This window comes from Melanostigma gelatinosum, assembly GCF_949748355.1.
Source record: "Melanostigma gelatinosum genome assembly, chromosome: 19".
In the NCBI taxonomy this organism is placed as follows: domain Eukaryota; kingdom Metazoa; phylum Chordata; class Actinopteri; order Perciformes; family Zoarcidae; genus Melanostigma; species Melanostigma gelatinosum.
Window position 1 is genome coordinate 16,857,260 of NC_136652.1, and position 23,209 is coordinate 16,880,468.

Below are 23,209 nucleotides of genomic sequence, written 5' to 3' on the forward strand. Positions count from 1 at the left end.
TGTCTCTCAGGTAGATCCCCCATCTCATCCTTGGGCCTCCTTTTCTGCATCTTTAATGCCAACAAAAGCATATTATACCGGGCAGAAAGTGTAAAGTGTGCATCTCTGCCACGACATAACACGTCTCAGTCAATGATCCAATAACAGTGTTTGGCCATTTCCCCCCCATCGGCTCTTTTTCATGTTCCATTTAACGTGAATCCAATTTTCACACTCGTGCACAGCTATCTTGTGCATAAGAGTAATGTGTCCCCTCAAACCAAGCGATATGTCTTTGTGGACGTGATGTGCTTCAGGGAGAACACGTCCCTCACACAGCATTGATCCTGAGAGGAGACATACATTTGACATGTTCGTGTATTACCTTTACGATCCGGGCTATTCGTTCTGCAGTGTGAGCAGGGAATCTGGGCACATCTGTTTGATTTTGGAACGCGCACTACTAGCCTATGGGCATGTTGCTTTATCTGTTATCGTTGTGACTGCAGGGTACTCTGAGATGCATGAACACTTTTTTTTTTTCGCCACGAGTACCGTTGACGATGTAATTCGGATTGGGAACGACTCACAGAGCACAAAAGGGATGAAGGGGAGCAAGGAGAAGACAGACATGATGAATTTCATTCCTGGATTCTCTTTTTTTTGGACAAATTTCTGTTATCACGCAACAATCCCCTTGCACCATAGTACGGGTAGCAGCCACACAGAAGCCTATTCAGAATGATGTACAATCCTAAGCAATGTGGTTATGGCGGAGGACGACTATGGTGATACAGATCGACAAGACCGTGTGGCGAGCGGCTCCATTCGCGTACCACCTAATCTGAAAATGCTGGCTGGAAGTGTGCATTTGCCAACTGTTTTATCAAGTATACGCGCATTCCCTCACCAATATTTCATTGAGATATGAGCATGACACCAATAGCAGGCTCAGTTAATACACTGTGGCACCCCAAAAACAACCCCCTTCTTCAGTGATCACATACTGTAAACTGGCCCCACAATCTGAATTAAAGCTCGTTCAAACGAAACTCAATAATCTCTAATATCACTGCCGGTCTCGACAACGGGTTAATTGGATGGCTGACCCTGTGATTGAAAAAAAAGGCCAACCCAGCAGTTTAACATAATCAAATGTGCTTCATACAATGGAGTGTAGAAGCATCCTTGTAGGGTGCACAATACCCCCTCATGCTTTCTCTATTGTACTGGAAGTAATCATGAGGCCATCACACTGATCTGATGGCATTGGTGGGGAAAGCCTGCAGGGAAAGCTGTGCTTCCAACCAAACAGTGTCTATGCAGACAATGTGACTGTCACATCTCGGATATGGAGTTACTCAAGAAATTTGATGATTTGATGACCTCATTTTGGCTCCAAAGAATATCACGCTGAGTAAATAAAAGAGCTTCTGAGAGGGGAAAATGACAAGGACGTTTTTTGTTTTTTTTACCAAAGATGAGAAAACAAATCTTGCAATACTGTAGTAACTTGCAAGCTCACACTATCGTAAGGCTCTTCAAAGTGTAGAGAAAAACTAGTTGGCGGGGTCAGTCAAAGGCATATTGCAGGACAGATGCAATAGAGAGTGAGGCTTAGGGCTCTGCATGCAGCAAACTTAATATAGTCAGAAAGTACCTGTTAGGATAAGAAAGATGGCCATGAAAGCAATTCGATCAGCAGGTATAGAGAAGCAGCAGGATGTCTCTCAGGCTCAGGAGGGTCAGTGCATGACCTGGGAAAGTGTGGAAAGGAAGAAAGTAATGAGTTGTGTAATAAAACCAAATTAATTTAATTACACCTGCCGTCTGTGATGTGCTATGATATTCCCTGGTTTCTGACTGCAGGTTAGAGGTGTATTTGTAATGTGTGGGGAGCTGGGCTGAGAGATACTGTAGTGAATGTACAGCTGCCCCACCATTATGGCGAATGAATCTAAATTAAAACCAATATTAATCTTACACCGAAACATGCATCATGAATATAAAAACAATATATATCACATAGTAATCTGAATGAAGTAAAACTTCACAGCGGAGGGCATCCCTGCCAACTAAACAGACATAAAGGCCATGGAGAGAGGCCAGAGAACTGCTGATGCCTTGTTGCATAAACTACTGAGTGCAATGGTGCCATCAGTCGAGATGTGTCAGACTCTGGTATTTTTCCAGATGGGGGAAGCGACATAAAGGCTTGCAGCAACACTATTCACCAGCCAACGCACTGAAAAGAACAGATGTCAGACAGTTGACCGGTGCACAAATGTCTTTCCCCCTGCACATCAGGTCTCTCTCAGTCCAAGTTGTTTGAGAATTTGCCATCTATATATATTTCTTTTTAAAAGTCTCCTAAAATATATAAGAACCATACAACAGTCTTTAATTGAGTTTGCATCGATCGTACAGTAAATCGATGTTTGTTTTAACAAATCGCTGTCATTTGCATGTATTTGAGACATAGGTCAGCTCATACAGGGCTACTGTTAACGTTAAAACAGGCTGGAAATGTGCATTTTGAGGCTGCATCTTCTATGTAAACTCCATCTCAGCAGGGCAGAGGGCAGACAGACGTAGATTTAGTTAAAAAGCTGATAATCCTAAAAGAAATAGTGAGGACTAAAGCCGGATTTGTTGTTGTGGATATTACTGTATGTTACGGATATTACGGATATTACTGTATGTTAAGTGTTCATATGCTGGAGATTTAATGTCCTCTCTCCACTATTTAACAGATCCCTCCATCGATATCCAGCATCAAGTTCAAATGCAGGAGAATGCAGGCAGGAACTTGAATAAATAATGTCTCATTCAAGTCTGTCCAGGCCAGGCCAAACTGATCATAACAGAACAAAACCAAAACCAAGACTGAACTGTAAATTAGGAGTCCAATACAACGTTATCAGACAAGGCGGATGGAGTGCAGGTGGAGAGATGGGCGGAGAAGCTCAGGTGAGGGTAATGAGGTGATTAGGCCGGAGAACAGGCAGGGAGCTTATTGGCAGGGGAGATACTGGACACAGGGAAGGACTAACGAGGCTGATTCAGAGCAGGTGTGTAAGGAGGGTAAGGCTGCAAAGAAGCAACACAAATACCTTCAGGGAACACTGCAAGAGAGACAAACACATGGCTACAATGCTGAGTTCCTCTCGTAGTTGTGACGCTGCGTCAACTTTTGACAATTATTTTTTGGATCTGCCAACTTTATGGGCGTGTACTACTGAATCACTGAAGTGGCCCTTTAACGTACCCTTCGCTGAGCTCCGTCCAGCCGTTGGAGCTGGCATGGAGCCCGCACTGTCCACTCACTGCAAACCCATGAAGAAATGGTATCTCATTTTTTTGGGGGGGGGGGGAACACAAAGCAATTTCAGATAAAAGCAGACAGAAGGGTCTCCAATATGTATTTGAAGGATGTATCCAGGAGGTCAAACTGACTCGGCAGTAAAAAAAACATCACGATAAAGATAGAGGCTGAAGACTACAAATCACCTGATGATCCAGAACACCATTAAATGTAAGAGCAGCACTGATCCTTTGAAGCAAGGTACTGGTATGTCTTTATTCACTGTTACAATTATTAAAAAGCAGCTTGTGTACATTTAGCATACCTTCAGCAGCAGTGTTAGTTAATGTCACAATCCGATCACCAGACAAAGCCATTCCCAGATTAAGGTTTGGGATAGATTGTTGTTATGGCAACACTGTGGTTCACTTCCAGGTAAGGTTAGGCCACTAAAACACTTTAAGAGTCGAGAAAGATTGTGAAAGAATGCTGTTCATACAGTTCCAGAAACGTTGACAATATATGGCAAGAAGCATTGAAGCTGTTGCTGACCGGCACCGTACCATTTTTACCCTTTTAAGAATTACACATCTATAAATTACTGACGGCTGACACTTGCTGATAGAAATTGTTCTTTAAACACATCCTCCTACCACTTTTTTTTTTAATGATGGTTGGAACTTGAAAAGCCTTAACCAAATGATATTTGGAATCACACTGAATGCTTCAGCAGGGTCAAAAAGCACATTTCTGCTGCTGCGCTGACTGACTTTGGAGCAAAATGATAAGGGTGTACTCCAACAGGAACAACCTGATATCTTTGCTTTTTTTTGTGCAAATGCATAGCTGGTATTCCTTTTGACAGCCACTGCACACTAAAAATATTCCCCTAAATATTCAAAAGTGAGCCAAAAGTTTAAAAATGCTGGGGATACACTATAGTTCCGCATGTCTTACAATATTGTTTGCCCACTTATAGGTAAGGAGTGGTTTTGGTAGTCTGTAACTCCAAATGTGTTCATGTCCAGAAAATGTAAAGTCCGTGTGTGTGTGTGTAGGTGTGTGTGTGTTAGCATGTCTTGCAACCTGTGCACAAAGCAGCAGGTGATTTCCAACAAATAGCACGAGCTGAAGGAAGAGGGCAGAGGGCCGCCCCCCCCCTGCTGGCCCTCCATGTGCTCTGCATCCACAGGCCCTAGCCACCAGCACGCGCACACACACACACACACACCTTGTTCTGGCTGTGCAACGGGCAATTACGAAAGCTGGCAGATGGAGTGAGGTTAGATTGGATCTATACCAGCTGCCAGACTGACAGTTACCCCCAACAGAGTGATCACCAACACTCTTCAGTGCTGAACGAGGGAGTGCTGCCGCTTCTGCATTATCTGGCCTTCTAACAATCACACGCTGTCCAAAACCTGATTTCACCATACCGTTGTTTTCCCTGGTCTATGAACACATCCTGCTTAAGAACCAGCACACACAAATGCTGATTAACTAATATGCATTGTCACATTTCACAATGTTTTAGGCACTTGAACACACTTGAAGACTGCAGCCAAAGGTCAGTTTATCCCTTTACTTTGTTGATGTCAATAGCCAGTCTCTGGTAGTAATCCCAAGAGTGAATGTATGTTCAATAGAAGAGCATTTGTGGTCGAATGTTGGCCAAACGATTTGTCCAAATGTGGCCCGATGGCTGACTGTCAGCTTGATATGCCAAGGTCCCCTTCCCCCTTCTCACTCTCTCAGTTGGTGGGGTCGATAGGCCAAGTCTCACCCTATTAATAACACAGGTGATGGAGATTGAGAAATTGACAATTCTCACCTTCTCACCTCTCTCTCCCTCCCGGTCTGGGTGAGCAGAGTTTCAAAGAGACAGCTACAAGCAATCAGAAATGATCAAATACATCAGGTACACTATATTGTCTCTACTCGTGTTTACTGGACAGGTTAACAGTATACAATGAGACTTCACCAAATGGTACTGAAACCAAAATCAGAAACTGACTGAGGGGCTCTGGCAATAATAGAATATAATGCTCATTCTGTCCAAAACAACTGCATCATCATTCAGCAGTAGAGTATATATAGTCTGATACGGTGGCACAAGCATTGCATCCATTGGCACAAGGCCCACTTTAGCTCCGTCAGAAAGCAAAGCAGCCATATCTGACAGGTGAGAGCGGGTTGTTACACTGCTGTGCTTTTTTTATGTTCTCCAGTCTTCGCCATCCTTCTCTCTCACTCCTCTGAGCGCTGCGGCCGAACCGCACACACAGCGGACAGGATGAAGCCTGTCCTTCAGCTGCACGTCTGCTAAAATTAAATTATACACAAAACCTGATGTCCTATACCTTTGAGTACACTGCACCTCACTTTGAGAGGGTTCGGGGTTGACTACAGTCCACCACCTCACTCAAACTGAGAGCGCAGCAGGGAGGATGTTGAATTTACAGGAAGTTGTATTTCTGTGTGTGTGTGTTTTAGTTTAATCCTGCCAGTGCTTCCCTCAGCTTTTCTCATGGACCATGGACAGAGCAGGAATGTGTGATGAGCTTACAATGCGGAAGCCGGAGGAAACATTCATTTGTAATCTAGCGGATGTATTGGTGTGGAACCTCTCCTGACTGACAATATTGCACCGGAAAGTGATTTTGTTCTGCAGGTCTGAGATTAGATATGATGGGCAGTGTATTAAACTGGAATTCAGGATTATTTTGCGCACCGATACCTCCATTTGAAATGTATTGCCGGATGTGTGTTTGTGTGTGTGCATGAAGGAAAGAGAGTGACCAATGGTGGGAGATAGAGGAAGAGAGATGCTGCACTGGTGCGTGGCAAGTGGGTTATTACAATAATGAGGATGGATGTGTTTATCATGAGTTGTGAATCCCATTCCAGTCCGTCCCTCCTTCTCTTCCTCCCTCCGTACCTCTTTCCTGCTCTTGCTCACTTGAGTAGCTCCGTCTGCGTCCAACATCTGGCGGACCGGGACCTCATTGCGACGCTTCAGCCTCGCTGTTACAGCTCGTGTCGAGAGGAAGGTGTGTTTGTATGTGTGTGTGTGTTTGTATGTGTCCCCCTCCTCCGCCCAAAGCCACCCCTCCACCTTTGTGGCTAAGGCCAGGTGTAGCCATGAGGGGATGGGTAATGGGGTATGGAATTTGGGAGAAAAAAAGAGCTACTCCCCGATTCAGCGCCTTCTCTGACAGGGCCTCTAGTGATAACTCTCCATCGCCTCTCCCTCCTCAGACTTTCTTCTATTTTCCTGTTGTTTTTCTGCCTCCCTCGTGTAAGAGGCAGAGGTGAGAGAAATCCAATTTACAGGGCACCTTCCCTCACGAATCAGGCACATCCATCCATCTGTGCATCCACTTTTGAGTCCCAGACCACTAGATTTCCTTCATAGGTCCATGCATCCATAGAGGATTAGGACATTTGAGTGACAACAACAGACTCGGACATTGCAAGTCGTTGAAAGGTGCGAGACTTTAATCCAGAGTTTATTGAAATGTTCTCTTTTTGGAAAGAGTGGAAAGAAGAAATGTAAAACTAGCAATCTAAAAAGTTACAGCTTCTGAAATGCTGTTTCTGACAAAAGTATCAAGCTGCAGATTTGCTTTTTTTTCGTGAGATCAAAAGAGTCAATTCAACTAGCATCTGACTCAGAAATACTCTTAATGATGGCGTGGTTGTTATGAAAAGGGCTGTTGAACTAAATTGAACGGAGCGTGGCTGGGCCGACCGACTGCTGTGCGAAAGAAGGAGATAGCTGAGTGGAGAGGGATACTCTGATCCGCAATGACACATACCATCACTTCAAAGCTCCTAATTAAATCATGAAATCTGGCTGAATGAAAAGACACTAAATCAAAGCGATCATCGGGTCAACAGATCAATACTGTGCAAATCCTCTTTTTCACACACAATCTTCCATCTCTCTCACGTTCTCTCTATATTTACCCCTCTATTCTCTCATGCCACATTTCCACTACATGGCACGGCACAGCACTACCGAATTCAGCTCTTTTTTTAGGTTTTCCATGAGCAAAAGGTGTGGATAGTACCGGCCCCGGGTACTATCCGCAGGGGAAAACGAAATAGAGAAACCTACCGGATACCAAAAGTGTCTCGAGTCTAGCTGAACCATACAGCGGAAATTAGGCATTAGTGGATCAATTGCACACAAATAAAAGGGAAAGGCATGGTTTCTAATGAGTAATTGATTTTCCATTTTGTCAGTTTTTCTTTGACCTTCTTGTCCACCTCTTCTACACAAATGACATCCGATAGCTGTGTGCTGCATTGTTGCCAGCACTAAACTTCTGACACCTTGTAATCAGTGAGACTGATACCTCCCAGTGTCAGGAAGGTTCATGGTAAAACTGTCTTCATCTCGACTCTCTCTGGCTTTTCTTTTTTATGACTCGACATGATCGTTATCGGTGGGTGGGAGTTATTGGGGGGTGAGCGTACGTTTTTGTTCTCCGTGTTATTTTCCAGAAAACCTCGTCTTTCCTGGAAATGCACTCAAGTGCTAATCGGCCTGTGTGATTGGCTTTGGGTAAAGCATTAAAGCAAATTGCTGTGCTTTTTTTTGATGAGTCAAGAACTGACATTTCCTTGGAAATAAGTTGCTTCAGATGTGAGCGTAAGGGGTTTGTGTTTGTGTGCAGAACAAAAATATGCATTTAACACATAATCCTCAACTTCTTTGCAGTCCTTAAAATGTATTTCTGAAACAAGTGGATAATATCCCAATGAGATGAGATGATGATGCTTTTAAATCTTTTATATCTTCCCCTTCTTTTGGTGTCTTGACCCTCACCGATGCTATAAATATTTTACCTTGAGCCTCCTTGAATCCAAGCACTGACTATAACATGCTGTGCTTCAAACTATGTCAATCTAAGTAGCCCTTTAGCGTTAGCTTCGGGCATGGCAGGGTCAGTGTCAACTCGTCACATGAATAGCGTCCTTTCAAAATAGCCCGACACATCACTCTCTCTCACACACACACACACAGACACACACACACACACACACACTAAGAGTCTACGGCCATGTAAGCAGCTCTGTTGGGGCTGGAAAAGTTAAAATTCTGACCTGCTGGTGGCACTAGATGAAAGGTCAGGTTGATCACCAAAGGCTGCATCGTCTGGGGACCCTGAATGGTGGAGTCTGGCTCTTTATAAAGCCCTGTATCTCACTGGAGTCACACAGACCGGTTTAAGAGCCTTTAATGTGACTGGGCAGCACGTTAACACCATGAGCAAGATATGTGGTTAGCCTGCGGTGCCTCCAGTTCTCAGGGGCTGCCTTTCAGTCCTACCAGGCTTTTCTTGTCATGGCATGATGCGCCATGTAATCTTCCCCTCTGACTGTTTGAGTTACTGTGACATTTGAGCATCATTGCTGACAGAAAGGTCGGCCTCCTCAGGGCCATGACAAGTGATGCAAGATAAATCGGCTGCAAGTCTGCAGTGCACATGGGAAAGTCGGGTCCATGATGCAGCTCCCTCAGCAGCAACGGTACCAGTCACTCATCATGCAAGGTCTGCTTAATGATGTTTCTCTTTTCTCTTCAGTTTGCTTCCTCTTCAGTTTAGTTGGAAATGAACATAAAGGTCACTGGCAACCTTAAAAAAAATATAAAATAGATCCTTGGATTAAGTTTATAGATTATCTAAAATGTTAATGATCATCTGTATATCTGGATGTCAGCATCTTAAAGAGCCTGTCTGCGATCAGTTAATGGATTTGAAGTGCAATGAAGAGAGAACAAGATCTTAGCAGGTGTATTGACCTGCATCTGAGACCTGCGCTTCTATTGACTTGACTTCAAAAACTGAACTTGACCCAAAAGACGAGAGCCTTAACCTTAAAGACTTGGATTTGCCCTGAAGGTATTAGGACTTCCCCTAAATGAATGTGAAACTTGACTCGAGACTGAGACCTGACTTTGACTTTCCCTAAACAACTAAAGACTTGAACTGGACTCGCATTAAAGGACGTGAGACTTGACCTGAAAGACTTGACACTTGATTTGAATTTGCATTAAAAGGACTTGAGACTTGACTTGTCTTAAGGACTTGGGATTAGACTTGAAAGATTTTAAGAGTTGTATGCATGGGTAATTCTCTAATGGACTGGAGACTTGAGTCAGAAGATGTGAGATTTGACGTGGACCTATCTAAAAGGATGACATCAGACTTGATGTTGCAGAATTGGAGAGTAAGGGAGAAAAAGATTTTATTCCAGCCTGAGTGAGGGCTAACAGAAAATAGTTTCTGAGCCGCTCTAACAGAATATAGAATAGAGAAATATTGATCATACGGATTGCTGAAATCTCTACCCTGCCATCCTCACGCACTCATCTCCACCTCCACGACTTTCTATCCCATCTTTCCCCCATCTTCATCATTGTGTGTGTGTGTGCGTGTGTGCGCGTGTGTGTGTGTGTGTGTGTGTGTGTGTGAGTGAGATTTTTCCATCTCCAACTAACTGTGCAGGGCGGGTATTGCAGGGGGAAGAAGATTTAATTTCATTCTGGATCAGTTGAGGCAGGAGTCTGGTAAAAAAACATTCTCCTTTGGTCGATGGCACAGTATTTCTGCGAGGGAAATTGATTTATACATTTTTAACCAGACAGTGATGAAAAAACATTATGTATCAGATCTTGGAGGGTGAGGACGCCCACTGATGCAGCCCTTCATTACCCGTCCTAGTGTGCGTGTGGTGGGTAAGGGAGAGTAATAGCCCGCCCTGTGGAGAGCTGGCCTGGCTGTCGCTGGATGATGACAGATGAAGGCTCGTGTCCCCTGATGATGATGACATTAACGCATTCACAGTCCGTTTCCCTCACACTGATCTCTGCATGACGGAATGAAGGAGAAGGGACGGGTGTGGGTGGTGTGTGTGTTTGTGTCGCTGCAATTGATAACAGAAAGGGGAAGAAGTGCAAGGAGAGAGAGAGAGGTCAATAACAGCCAAACTGAATATTAATGCCTGCCTCTAGTCACGCTCTTCCTCCTCCTCCTCCAACTTATCCATCTTTCTTTACATTCCAGAGCTTAGCTTTCTCAACCCAACTTCCTCTCTCTCTCTCACATGCACTTTTTCCTCAGTAGGGAGGTATTAGTGGTCATTAGCTGGGGACTCTGATATAATGAGACTCATCTTCTCCCACATGAAGGACAGTTTAATAGAGAGTGAGAGCTGCTTCTTCCGCCCAGGGTTGAGCGCATTAACCCCCGACTCGCATTCAGCCCTGTGGACACGCCAGAGGTGGGCGGACGCTGGCACACGAACGCACGCATATACAGTTCTCATGTAAATGATGCACACGCCACCTTTGGAGGGGCACACTAATGGAAGTGCATTCATAAATGAAATGCATAAAATTGAGTGTATTCAAGCAAGATCCCAGGTGCAAACAGACATTAACACACACACATTTGCATTGCTTCATTTATATTGGAAACAATCTACATTGGATTCATATATCAGAGGTGTTTACACACACGTCGACACACAAACACCCCTCAAACATGCACCCTCCCACCTCTGACTGTGAAATTTGTTTCTCGATATTTCCACCACGTCTCCCTTCGGTTTATTCTTTTGCTGTGTGAGCCAGAGCTGTAGGTGTGTGTCAGAAGTCTATTCAGCAGCACCCATGCTTCCAGCCGAGAGCGCTATCTCCTGTTAGAGCTACCTCTCTGAACACGACAGATAAGGCCTCCTCAGTGCCATAGCCTCTTCTATAAGCCAGCATACACACACACACACACACACACACACACACACATATATATATAGACACACATACGCAGGCCCGCACAACACCCACGTGCATATTTGGAACGCAAGGGGAAGAGCTGGTGAGACGCACAGCTGGATACGTATAAACTGTGGACTGTATTAACAGCTGCCTAAACATGTACATAGCCACGGGTTATGACTCACACAGACACAACTTTAATTTAAAGGAATATATGCAGAAACACTCACTCCTGCTGCCGTATTCCAACACGCATATACACAAGCATTTACAGCCGTATTACACTGAAAACACCATGTAGGCTCATACGGTCTGGAAACCGATGGGTGGGTGTGAGAGAACCAGGAATACCAGATGTAAAATGTGTGTGTGTGTGTGTGTGTTTGTGCAAATGTTTCCGACTTTGTACTGAAACATCTAAAAGAGATACAAGAAGAAGAAAACTATTTGTTTTCCTCCAAAATAACTTCTATAAATGTATGCTTCTAATTTGATTTGACAAATGCCTTTTGGGATATTTTGGATTTTAACATTGGCGACTGGGGTTTGTGTTCCTGAAGTTAGGGAAGTATCAGGACTTATGACTTTAGTTTAAAGTCAAGTTAGTGTACTTTTTCATGAAACCATAACATTGCCCTCAACGCACTGAGTGAATGTTTGACAGATTTTGCATTTGGTATAGAAGTATAAAAACCGTTTGCGTTCGCATAATAATAACTACTGACATGCTCTTGTGTTGGGCAGCTTCTCCTTATGTGATGTTAAAGTAGCATGCACGATCACTGGAGGGAAATACGTTGCTATGTGACCCAACACGATACAGCGTCCTTAACAGCCATGTGCACCAGGCGGTGAAAAAGAGCTTAAAGCTATGAATATGCACCATGCCTCATTTCCAATCCTTCATTTAAGGGACACAAGTCAGAGTCGTTATACAAGTGTTTTATGTCGCAGTCAAGCAGAATTTGTTCATTTACATATAGCATGCCCTAGATGAATAATGGAATGTAGCAGATGCCCTGAAGGAAATGAATGTTTACTGTATCTTATTAATTTCCCCTTTTGCTGAACACACTTTACTTGCCTGGGTAATGCTGAGTGAATCAATTTTACAAAAAAAAAAAATCTTAATCTTTTCACGACTAAATGTGCAATAGAGTATCCACAGACAGTGACAGCACATGTCTCACATGTCCTCGGCGCATCAGGCCTCTCACCAGTGTTGGGAAACAATTGTGTGAACTGGGAAGAAAGTAGATTGTTCTATTTGTTTTTCTTTCCAGAGATTACTCTTTACCTTGATGTCGCTTGTTAGTCTGCTGCGTGTCCTGGTTAGCTCCCTTTAGTTGTGCATGTTGCTTGGATCAATATTGTCAAATGGGTTTGGTTGCTCCCTGTCACAGAGACAATCAGATATCTATCAGTGCAGGCATGCACACACCAACCACATCTACCTGATTATCTGCACAAACACGGTCTGCACATTATATCCACGACAAATTTATATTTCCTGTGACATTTAACTTCTGCAGGCTGACCTCCATTGATGTTCAGATACCTAAGTAGCTCACACCGTACTGTAAATGTACTTAAGGGCTTTCTGGGCTTTTGATGAAAGTTGCATTTTGAGAAAAGGCAATTCACTTTACAAACATCATGGTGAAAATGACTTAAAATAAGTTAGTTGGCACAGGGCTCAATTGGAAATAACTCAACCTATGCAAAACATAATAATATTAATAATCGAACGAGTCATTTCTAGATTAAAGCTGAGAAACTATGAGTACGCTAGATTTTGAAAGTATTGAACAGATAAAAAAAAGCCCCCTCCAAAGCCACTCCCCCAAAACACATGAACAAGCAGGTAGGCAGTAAGACAGGCAGGTAGGCCATCCAGTCATTGCAAATATAGCACGAAAGCTTCCAAAATAAATTGCCTACTCTAGCTTTAAATGACTTGCAGTAATACACTTCTTTTTTTAGTGTGTGGAACTGATTGTGTTCTATTTAAACAGTAAACGGCAACAGAAGCAGTGAGACTATCGTTATCAAAGGCAACGCATCATATCAGTCCCGTAACCTCGAGTGGTCACAGGCCTGTGAGCATCCAGTCCTTCTGTCTTCACTCTCTGCTGTAAAGAAAAATGCTTGCTCAGAGTAGATTTGATGTAAAGTGAGACGGAGCTGCTGGGGAAAGGTCCTTTGGATGTACTCTCATCTCTGTGTTTGGGGTCAGTGAACATAATCCATGTACTGGTATTGATTTTACGATCGCTCTGAAAACATCCTTATAGCCTACTCTCTGGAACGGCACTGCAGCCAAAAGGAAAAGGAAGTGAACTTGCCTCACCCATATTTTCCCTCTACTGTTGTTGTTTCTAACATGCACTCTAAATGGTTTTGACTTATTAAACGGAAATAGAATTGGTATTCAAACCCTGCCGTCTTTCGTTCTTTCTCTGCTCCTAAATAGGTTACCTCTCAGGCATTCAGACACAGGGGAACCCTGACTTCCCCATGAGTGTTCCCTCCTCGCAACTTCACCGCATATGCAATGAGAGACCAGCGTCTGCGAGAGGGAAAGAAAAGAGGGGGTGGAGGGCCTACTGGAAGGGGTATTGTCTAGAAGTAGGTCAAAATGGCCGTAGCTGCAACTATTTTGGCTGGAGACAAGGAGAGGGGAATGGACAGAGGGATGGAGCGAATTGGGGGTTTGATGGGGAGAGCGGGGGTGGGAGATGAGTGAGGAGAGAAATGGGACTCCAACAAAAAGATGTTAGCAGTTATGGTACAGCTGAGGCCACTGGTGAGGTAAGAGAGGGAACGTAAGTGAGTCAGTCTTTCCACAAAAGAGACAGGAAAGAGATGACCAGTCTAAGGATTCGATGTATTTCAATACGTCTCCTGCTTTTCATTTTCAATTCAGCAAAAAATCTTGAGCTGATATCAGCCATTTCCCTCTGTTTTGTGCTTTCGGTCTCTTCGGAGTAATTGTGGACGGCGACAGAGGACCCTCAAACTAAGTCCATACTCTAAAGCCATCCCGCTGCTGTGTCTGGAGATAAGAGCCAAGACAGAACATTTTGAATACTCACTCACTTCTTTTGTGTCTGTGTGTGTCTCTGTGGGTTGCATATGAGTGTTTAATGCATGCATGTATCTCTGTGTGCAGTGGTGGAAAGCAACTTAGAAAGTGACACATAAAGAGGAAATGCAATAATGCTCCGCTACATCCGCAGTAAATACGGGGAACTCAAACAAAAACACTTGCTGAGGTTTAAGGCAACGCAACCATTTTGTTAGGTTCAGGAGAAAACATCACGGATTGAGTTCATGTTTCTAAAGTGAAAATGAAACTTGAAACACCTACGGGACTCAAACAGTCATCTGTAACACGTTGGTTTCACACACAACACAAACACCTTCTGGTGTTAAGTCCTGTGTGTGTTTGACCCGTCCACCTTGCCTCCTTCATCCCGTCTGTGTTTTTTTTGTTGTCTTTTTACGACGTCATCACACTTCAGGATCACAAGAACAAAGCCTGATTCACTCTCTGATTATACAGACAATACTCGACTATATCTTTAAACAAATCGCTGTTTGCTGCTATATTAATGCTCTGAATTTCAAATGAAGCGCCTCAAGTACAATTCTCAGGTACCTGTTCTTCACTTCACAGTTTGCATCGTACCACTTTATATTTTAACTCCATTTTATTTCAGAGGAAAAGTGCTCCACTAAATTCAGTTGACAGCTTGCCTAATATTACTTTTTATGTCCGGCCTACATAAGTCTTTAAGAGACATTTCCTCTGTGAACTATCCGGTTTCCAGTAATTGCTTGAAGCCCAGAGAGGTACAACTTTATTCTGTTTCACACCAACAAAAAAAAAAGGATTGAAGAAAAAGTCCCCAAAAAAATGCGTCGTGCAGAACTTTGCGTTTTCTTCTTTCCTGCCCCATTAATCATCTCACAACTCCTCAGATTTACCTCGTGACCTCTTGGTTAAAACTAACTGCACCTGGACCAGCTGCAACAACAAACTGCTATTACACAAGTGTTGCATCAGTATGAACAATCGAAAAATGTAATATTCAAGTTGAATAACAATGTCACTCAAGCCAACGAGTAATTTTACTGTATAGTACTGAAGTATATTTTGCTGATGATACTTCGATGCTTTTACCTATGCAGTTATAGTCTATATGTCTATTATAACAATCCGTGTAATGGAGTATTTTTAGATTGCTGTATTCATATTTTATTTTTTCAATAATAAATAAAATAAAATAAATAAAATAAATAAAATAAATAAAATAAATAAAATAAATAAAATAAATAAAATAAATAAAATAAATAAAATAAATAAAATAAAATAAATAAAATAAATAAAATAAAATAAATAAAATAAATAAATAAAATAAATAAAATAAATAAAATAAATAAAATAAATAAAATAAATAAAATAAAATAAATAAAATAAATGTAAGATACTGAGAGGTCACTGTCTCACAGGGAGAACAGCAGAAGAGATTGAGAGCTGCAGCGGTACATCTCCAACAACACAGAGAAGAAGAGCTGCACCGCTTCAACCAACAGAAATTCAGCTTGGATGCAGTAATCCAACCTGCCCTCAATATCAAACTCCCTTCAAGAAAGTGTGGTATAGCGCCTTCACCTGAGTAAACCTAGCGGTCGAGCAAACTCCAAAGTCCTCGACCGTGATTCAGATTGCCTCAAGGAGTCGCCATTATGGGCTGAGGGCCCATTTGTGTGGGCTGATACAGCACTGCTCCTTTACTCCCCGGGTCTGAGCGGGCAGACACGCACACACTTTCCTCAAATCCTGATTAGTGGAGTGTTCTCCAGGCACAACAGCACAGTGGGATAATACACGCTGTCCACAAGTCTCATTCTAAATTCAAATTATTTCAAATTGGACTGAAAGCCTTTCCGCGTACCAGCGAGATCGCAGGCTGCCCTCTTTGACTGGTCATTTTGCCATATTCTTCTCTACCGGCGCACACTGGCTCCACTATAAGGAGCGAGTGTTTCTCAGCAGATGCAATCACTTTGCGTGTGCACTCGTTTATCATCTACAATCATCCTAATCAAGTCACAGCAAAGTGGCCTGGGACTCCGGTTTGCGCTGAGTCACCCTGATTGCTCCGAGTGCGTTTCGGTGGGATATAAGGGGTTATTCAACACGTGACACGTGACTCATATGTATAGGCAAGCCACAGTAACACACACTCCTGCATCTCTCTCTCCCACGCACATTCACACCCACGTGCAGCCGCTGTCGCCCCTGTTTTTCATTCCAAGTCGGATATTGCACTGCTTTACAGCTCAACTCCTTCTATAACCACAATACGTGGTGCCATTACGTCCACAGCTGCTCAGCCAAACACATACGCACAAACACACACAAACATACAAACGCTCAATCTCATACTCCAATATGGCCTCGACTGTATTGGAGGCGCGTAAAAAGGTGCAATCTCAGCAAATCCTGGTTTAAGAACAAGAGCTTGGTGAGAATATCCCTCTCTCTGTTCATCGATCTCGCTGCCAGTCTGTCTGCCTGTCTGTCACGTATCTTGTTGCCTTCTCCCTTTCTCTCGCTCCTCTCTTCTCCATCGTCTCGCTTCTCGATGTGCACAGGTCGACAAGAGTGTTTACCAAGTTTAAGATGCATCAGATGTTTTGAGCGCGTGTGTGTGTGTGCGCATGTGTGCATCCATCCTCATGAAGCGGTCCCCGGTGTGTTACTTGTACAGGTTAAAGAGAGGACATGTGAATACCAGACTAGTCGCACGTACACACACACACACACACACACTGACTCACTCGCGCAAACACAACCGCAGACAAACACAGACGTAGAGATATAGCTCAGACTTTGCTGGTCCAAGGCAGGGACGTGTCACTTCTTATATGTTTGAGTGACTAGAGGGTATGAGGAGGACGAAAACAAGTTGCCAGCAGGAGGGAAGGAAAGGGAACAGAAGAGAAGAAGAGTGACAGGCAGCAGTTGTCTTCTGTCTGTAAGAAACAGAAAGGGGGGGGGGGCGGAGAAATGGAAACGAGAGGCAGCAAGTTGTAGCTAATTAAGGCTCAAATATAAAAAAAGAAAAGCTCTGGTCATAGCGCTGAGGAAGATGTTATTAAATCATAGCCAGTGGTAAGGGAGAGCAGAAACACATTAGTGAGCACATTCAAAGCACCGCCCAAGGCCTATTGGCTGGAGTTAGATTTAAAAAGTAACGAATATGAAGAATGAATTAGGGCTCTAATGGGGTGGGGTCGAGGGGGATCTCTCTCTGTCTTTTTGATGGACGGATCCAAAAGCATACCTCCAGCTGACAAGTAGCTCCCACATATAATGGGCTAGCTTTATCGCTAAATGTAATACCGGTGACCTGTCTAACCGGGCACACAGATGTAAGAGTGCTATCCTTAGCTGATATTATTTCAGGATGTGCAATTAAAAAAATGTTGGATTCTGGCAGGATTTAAGCACGAACGTTTGAAAAGCGTGCATCACAGGAAGGAACAATGCTGAATGTACAGAAGTTGTAATGGCAGCCTGTATAACTTGTTTTTCTTTTGTCAGAGCATTTGATTTATAGATTTCTGTCAGGATGTAATGAGACTTTCAACAAATATAAAAAATATTTCGAGGAACATTACAAACCCTAGCTTTAAGCAGTGTTCATTGCGAGTGGCGGGGTCAGCCATTCCCGCTCTGGAATCAGATTACCCTAGAAATGGGCTACTTAAATCCTATTGACAAATACAAGCAGTGTTTTAGCACCATTCAACGGTAATACTAAGTGGGTCAAAGTGTTGGGACCGGCGTAGAGACACCAGGCCGTCTTTAGGTTCATCCTAAGTGATTCGGTGAGAGTCAAATCGGATATATTCAATTATTGATTACGTGAGAAGTTCAGAATTTATGACGGAGGAGCTGCAATGAAAGGAAAACCATGGCTTTGAAAAATCAACTGACCTACATTTGTATTTACTGTGTGGTTCCAACCTGCTAAATGCCTTTTAACTTACTTTTTTAACTTTAAAAATTCTCCATATGAATCTGAAATAGATTCCCATAGCTTTCACAGTTTGAGGCTCACTTGGCAAAAGCCTTATTTGGTTGTCATTATGCCGACAAATAGAATATTTCTATATTTCGTCTTGTTTAAAGACATACACACAAAGGCATGCGAGTCAAAAGGTGTCAGAGCCTCTCAGAGTCAAAAGAGCAGACGTGGGATTCATGAGAGCTAACCAATAGGGGAACAAAAGAACAAAGCACAGAAGGGAATCATGGCTTTCTATTGTGGTGCACAGAGGGGGGAAAGAAAAAAAGAAGTCTCTGCGCTCCCTCTCTCATCTGCGGGTCTTAGCACCACCGAGGCTGATGATCCAAAGAGCTGCTCCACTGTGCCGGAATAAGCCGTGCCACTCGGATCCGTCACCATAACACCGGAGAGGACGGAGGGAGGGGGAAGAGGAGGGAGGGAGTGAGGGAGTGAGAGAGGCCAAAGGGGAAAGAGAGCAATAAAGACGGGCCTAACATTCATCAAAAATCAAATCTTTCCTGACCTACCTGCACACACCATCATGCTCACTGATTACCTGTTGGTGATTTACTCCCAGCAGGTTTTCGAGTTGTCATTCTTGATGGTATGAAAATAGAAATTCTCTCACATGCGCATTAGTGTTTCCCATTTTATCATTTTTCATGCATTCAAAGGAAGTTTTTTTTTGATTCCTTGTCTATCTTATCTATCTATCTATCTTATCTTGCCACTGGCATGCTAACTGAATTATCCAAGCATTGCTGCAAGGCACGCTTTGGTGTTTTAAAGTATGATATATAAACCACACAGAGGGATGAAAGAGTGTGTCATTTTAGGTGATTTTGGTCAGGATGTTCCCCTGGGAAGCGACTTGAATAAACCTGCATTTGAAGATGCCTTTGAAGAACCAGCCATCTCTCTCTGCCAATATCAGGACACTGTCTAAAGGACCCCACTGAACAACACACCTTAAAATAATAAAAAAGATACCAGTTAAGTGTACTTTTTTACGTAAAACAATTATTTTAACCTCACCCCGAACCAGCACCTCCTCTCACTTCTGTGTTTATCTCGTACAGTAATCAGTATAAATCTGTCCCCTCTCTCACCACTCCGCTGAACGAATGAAATATTACACAGAGAAAGCTTTGGGAAAACTCTTCCCGAAGGAGGTTGATAGACTGCATTTCTTCTTCATGTGTCCTCTCATCTCTCCTGTGACTCTTCTCATTAAGCAATCGCACCGCGTCGGAGTATGACAACGTTAGTAGGAGCTGATGATCAATCCTAATTGGTCTCTTCAGAGCGCCGGTCCGCTGTTTGAGAATGTGACCGTTAGCCGGTGCACCCTAATGACCTATTCATCTAGTATCAGCCCATCCGAAAGGTCAGCCCCCCCCCCCCGTATATCACCCCGGCTCCCCACAAATACACACACCAAAAGTCAACCGATACACACTCGCACACATTAAGACATCAGCATCAGGGCATTGACATACATAGGAAACCCACGTTTCCTCAAGGAATGTGCATTTGTTTTGAGAAAGAAACGCTTGCATGCACAAGCAAATTGCTTGGCCTCACATTTCCCCATGTCTGCACACGAGCCCTCTTAATGGTGCTGAAGTCAAATATCATATGGAAACGAGGGCTATCTGTATTAATGATGTCAGTGAGACATGCTCTGGGTGCACTGTGTGCTGATAAGAGAACGATTGGCTGCACACACATTGTCTGGCTGACCGTGCAAACTAAAATGGTTATATTTTGTAATATTATATATATGTGTGTGTGTGTGTGTGTGTGTGTGTGTGTGTGTGTGTGTGTTTCAGCTGCTTCCCACAGGCTGAGGGGGAAGCTGCTTGTTCACGCTGACTGTAAGTCTGTAGTTCCGTTTACGCTCGGATGGGTAGAATAAGGATTTGGTTTAAGGGAAAGCTGTTCCCAGATCTGTGGCCATGAAGGGAGAAATCCTCTGTCTGACTTAAACTCCCTCAGAGCTCTCTCTCACACACACACACACACACACACACACACACACACACACACACACACACACACACACACACACACACACACACACACACACACACACACACACACACACCTACACACACACACACACAGAGTCTCCAGTTAATGTAATGCTTCAGTTGGATGAGCATCAGGCGCTGAGGGCATGACCAGCAAACAGTCTGCAGGTCCTTTTACTGCAGAGGAGGGAGAGGAAGAGAGAGAAAGAATATAATTTGACACATAGAAGTGAGGTGAGGGCATCCTTGTGACACCATTTCTCGTCCCTCTCTGCTCACCTGCCCTGTCTTGTCTTTCTAGTCCTCGATTTAATTTCCATCATCCTGGATGTAGCAGCCACCTCTGTAACCTCTTCCTGCTCTCCCCTTCTCCTTCTCTTCCCCTTACAATCTCTACACATCATCATCTCCCCTTCCTTACCGGCCTCTATATCTATATCAACACCCCTCCCAGAAAAGAGCACAAATAGGTATAAGGCACGAGAATGAGCGCTTGTAAGGATCCTTTTTTCCGGCGTTTCCCGACCTGCCACAGTGATCAATACAGGAAGCGGTCGGAGCAAAGACACAGGCATGGCAGCCAAGGTCAGACTGAAGCAGGCGTTACAGATATGCATGCTCAAGGGCACGCACGTATGAGCACACACATAAGCACCACCTTATTCATACATCCTCAGGCCTTTGCTTCCTTTCTTCTGTTCATCATTACAGACAGCGTCGAGCTGGCATCCCCTTGTTCCCCTTTCTTTCTGTTTATTAACAGTACACATGGTGTGCTGTTGAGTGCTTTGTTCTCTATGATGGGCTTCTCAGGAGAGAATAAATCAAATACAAATAGCGGAGATGCAATTCATATAAGAGATGTCTTTTTTTTCCTCCCGTGCATGGCTTTATGTGCGCACTTGAATAAAAACAAACAAATCTTTCCAGGAGATTGATAGAGAATTACTGAAGAGAGAGAGAGAATTACTTTACAGCACACACATAAGCAAAAGAAAGAGACAATAGAAACACGAATCATAAATCCTGGAACACAATAGAAAATGTATGCCTTGTTAGTCCTTCCCTGTTTCCAGTGTTCCCCAGCCAATCAGCTCCTTGCCTGCTCTCCGGCCTAATCACCTCATTACCCTCACCTGTGCTCCTCCGCCCAGCTCTTTACCTGCACTTCATCTCCTCGTCGTTTGTATTTATGTTCTGGTTTTCAGTTCAGTCTTTGTTGTATCCTTTGGTTTTCTTATTTTCAGTTTTGCCTTTCCTGCACAAACCTTGAATAACAAATGTTTTCCTAGTTCCTCCACCTGCTGTGCACTTCATGTCAGAGAGTTGTCCTTTTGTTGTGGACAGTGCCTTCATACTGCCATTGTAACAGGAGCCTAATCTACAAATGTAAAATACATTTTGGCTTTAACCAGTGTGCGAAATACCCGGTGGCAGTCTGGGAGTCCACCTAGTGCTCCAGTGTTATGCAGAAGTCTTACACAGACGCAAGCCACGGCAATCAAACAATATTGTTAACACACACACACACACACACACAACTACACAACAACCATGGCCTGCAACATAATAGACACAGCACACTCGCTTCCAGGCGCACACTAGAACCTGACACGTGTACATTTGTGTGTCGCTGTACAACCTTTCACACCTTACATTGAAAGCTAAAAGACATTTTCAGTGAGACCCCCAAAATGTTGCTGTTAAGGCTACGGAGTCTCAAGTGTCAGTTGATGTGTTTTGTTGTGTTTATAGTGTGTGTTTGATTTTGGCTTTGCTTATGTAGAACAATTATGCAAAAGTGTTAATCATGAATACCTTTTATTTAATTATTTTGCCACAGCTGTTAAAATTAAATCAATCAAGGTGCTGTATACTGATATTGTAGATCAGTACATATAAAAACATGAGAAGAAAGGAAGAGGTCGGCTTACTTGCAGCTATAAGGACGCTTGAGCATGGATTATTATTGTATGGAGGAAATGGAGCGTGGAGGGATCTGTTCATGGATTTAAATGGTACAAAATTATCCTTGCTCTTGCAACATTATTCAAATTTCAAAATTTGCATGAGATGAATTAGTTTGGAGGTTATCTCCCAAAGCAATTTGAGTTCTGCAAATACACCCCCATCTATCGCCACTTTGAAATCCCATTTTAAGACTCTCCCTTTACTTATAAATAAAGATATTTGCTTTAATTTAGACTTTTACAGTCATCTACTTATTTATGTTTGTGCTCTAAAGTGACTTGACATCTTTTGCGAAAGGTTTTTCATGGTATTTTGTTTCTTACAAAATCGAATAAATTCAAAACCACATGAATAAATCCGTCTATTGAGAGGACAGGTGGTTTTCCTGCTGCCAACCAGCACAATTGTTCAGCTGCTGGTCTTGTCAGAAGTTGTGGGAGACGGGTAAATGAAACTGCATCCATATCTAAAATACACAGCACACGTGTTTGTGCTTCCAGTTAGCCATAAGGAGAGGTATCTCCCAGCACTTCATTCTTCTTCATTTGACCTTAAAAAAAGTATTGCCAGAGGGTCAGTGTTTCTGCCTCTGTAATAATTTCAAGGTGATAAGAAAAGAGGTCCGTCGGTCTCATTATCACACAATCCTCCCTCAGGATTTACAGCATTTCTCTGCATTGTAGCTGCTTTAGTTATTCTTCATTTCATGGTTGTTGTTGTTCTCCATTATGTTGTTTTGTGGTGTCAATTAGATTCTGTTATCTATAGTTATGTTGTTGCTTGTCAACTTGAATTCCTTTTAATACAAGATGTTGTCATGGGCCTCCCGAGGATTACCTATAACCCCATTTTTATTGCATCACACGTGCACATTATTGACCTCGTTCAGTTTTTATCTTATTTAATCATAGGGGGATTTTCATTGTCACTCAGTGGGAAGAAAATGAAGCCTGCCTTACTTTGATGTTGAAACGTACAGCTTTAACAGCTAAAATAACGTCCACTTTACCTTTATCACACTTTCTGCAATGCTCCTTCGATTCCTACC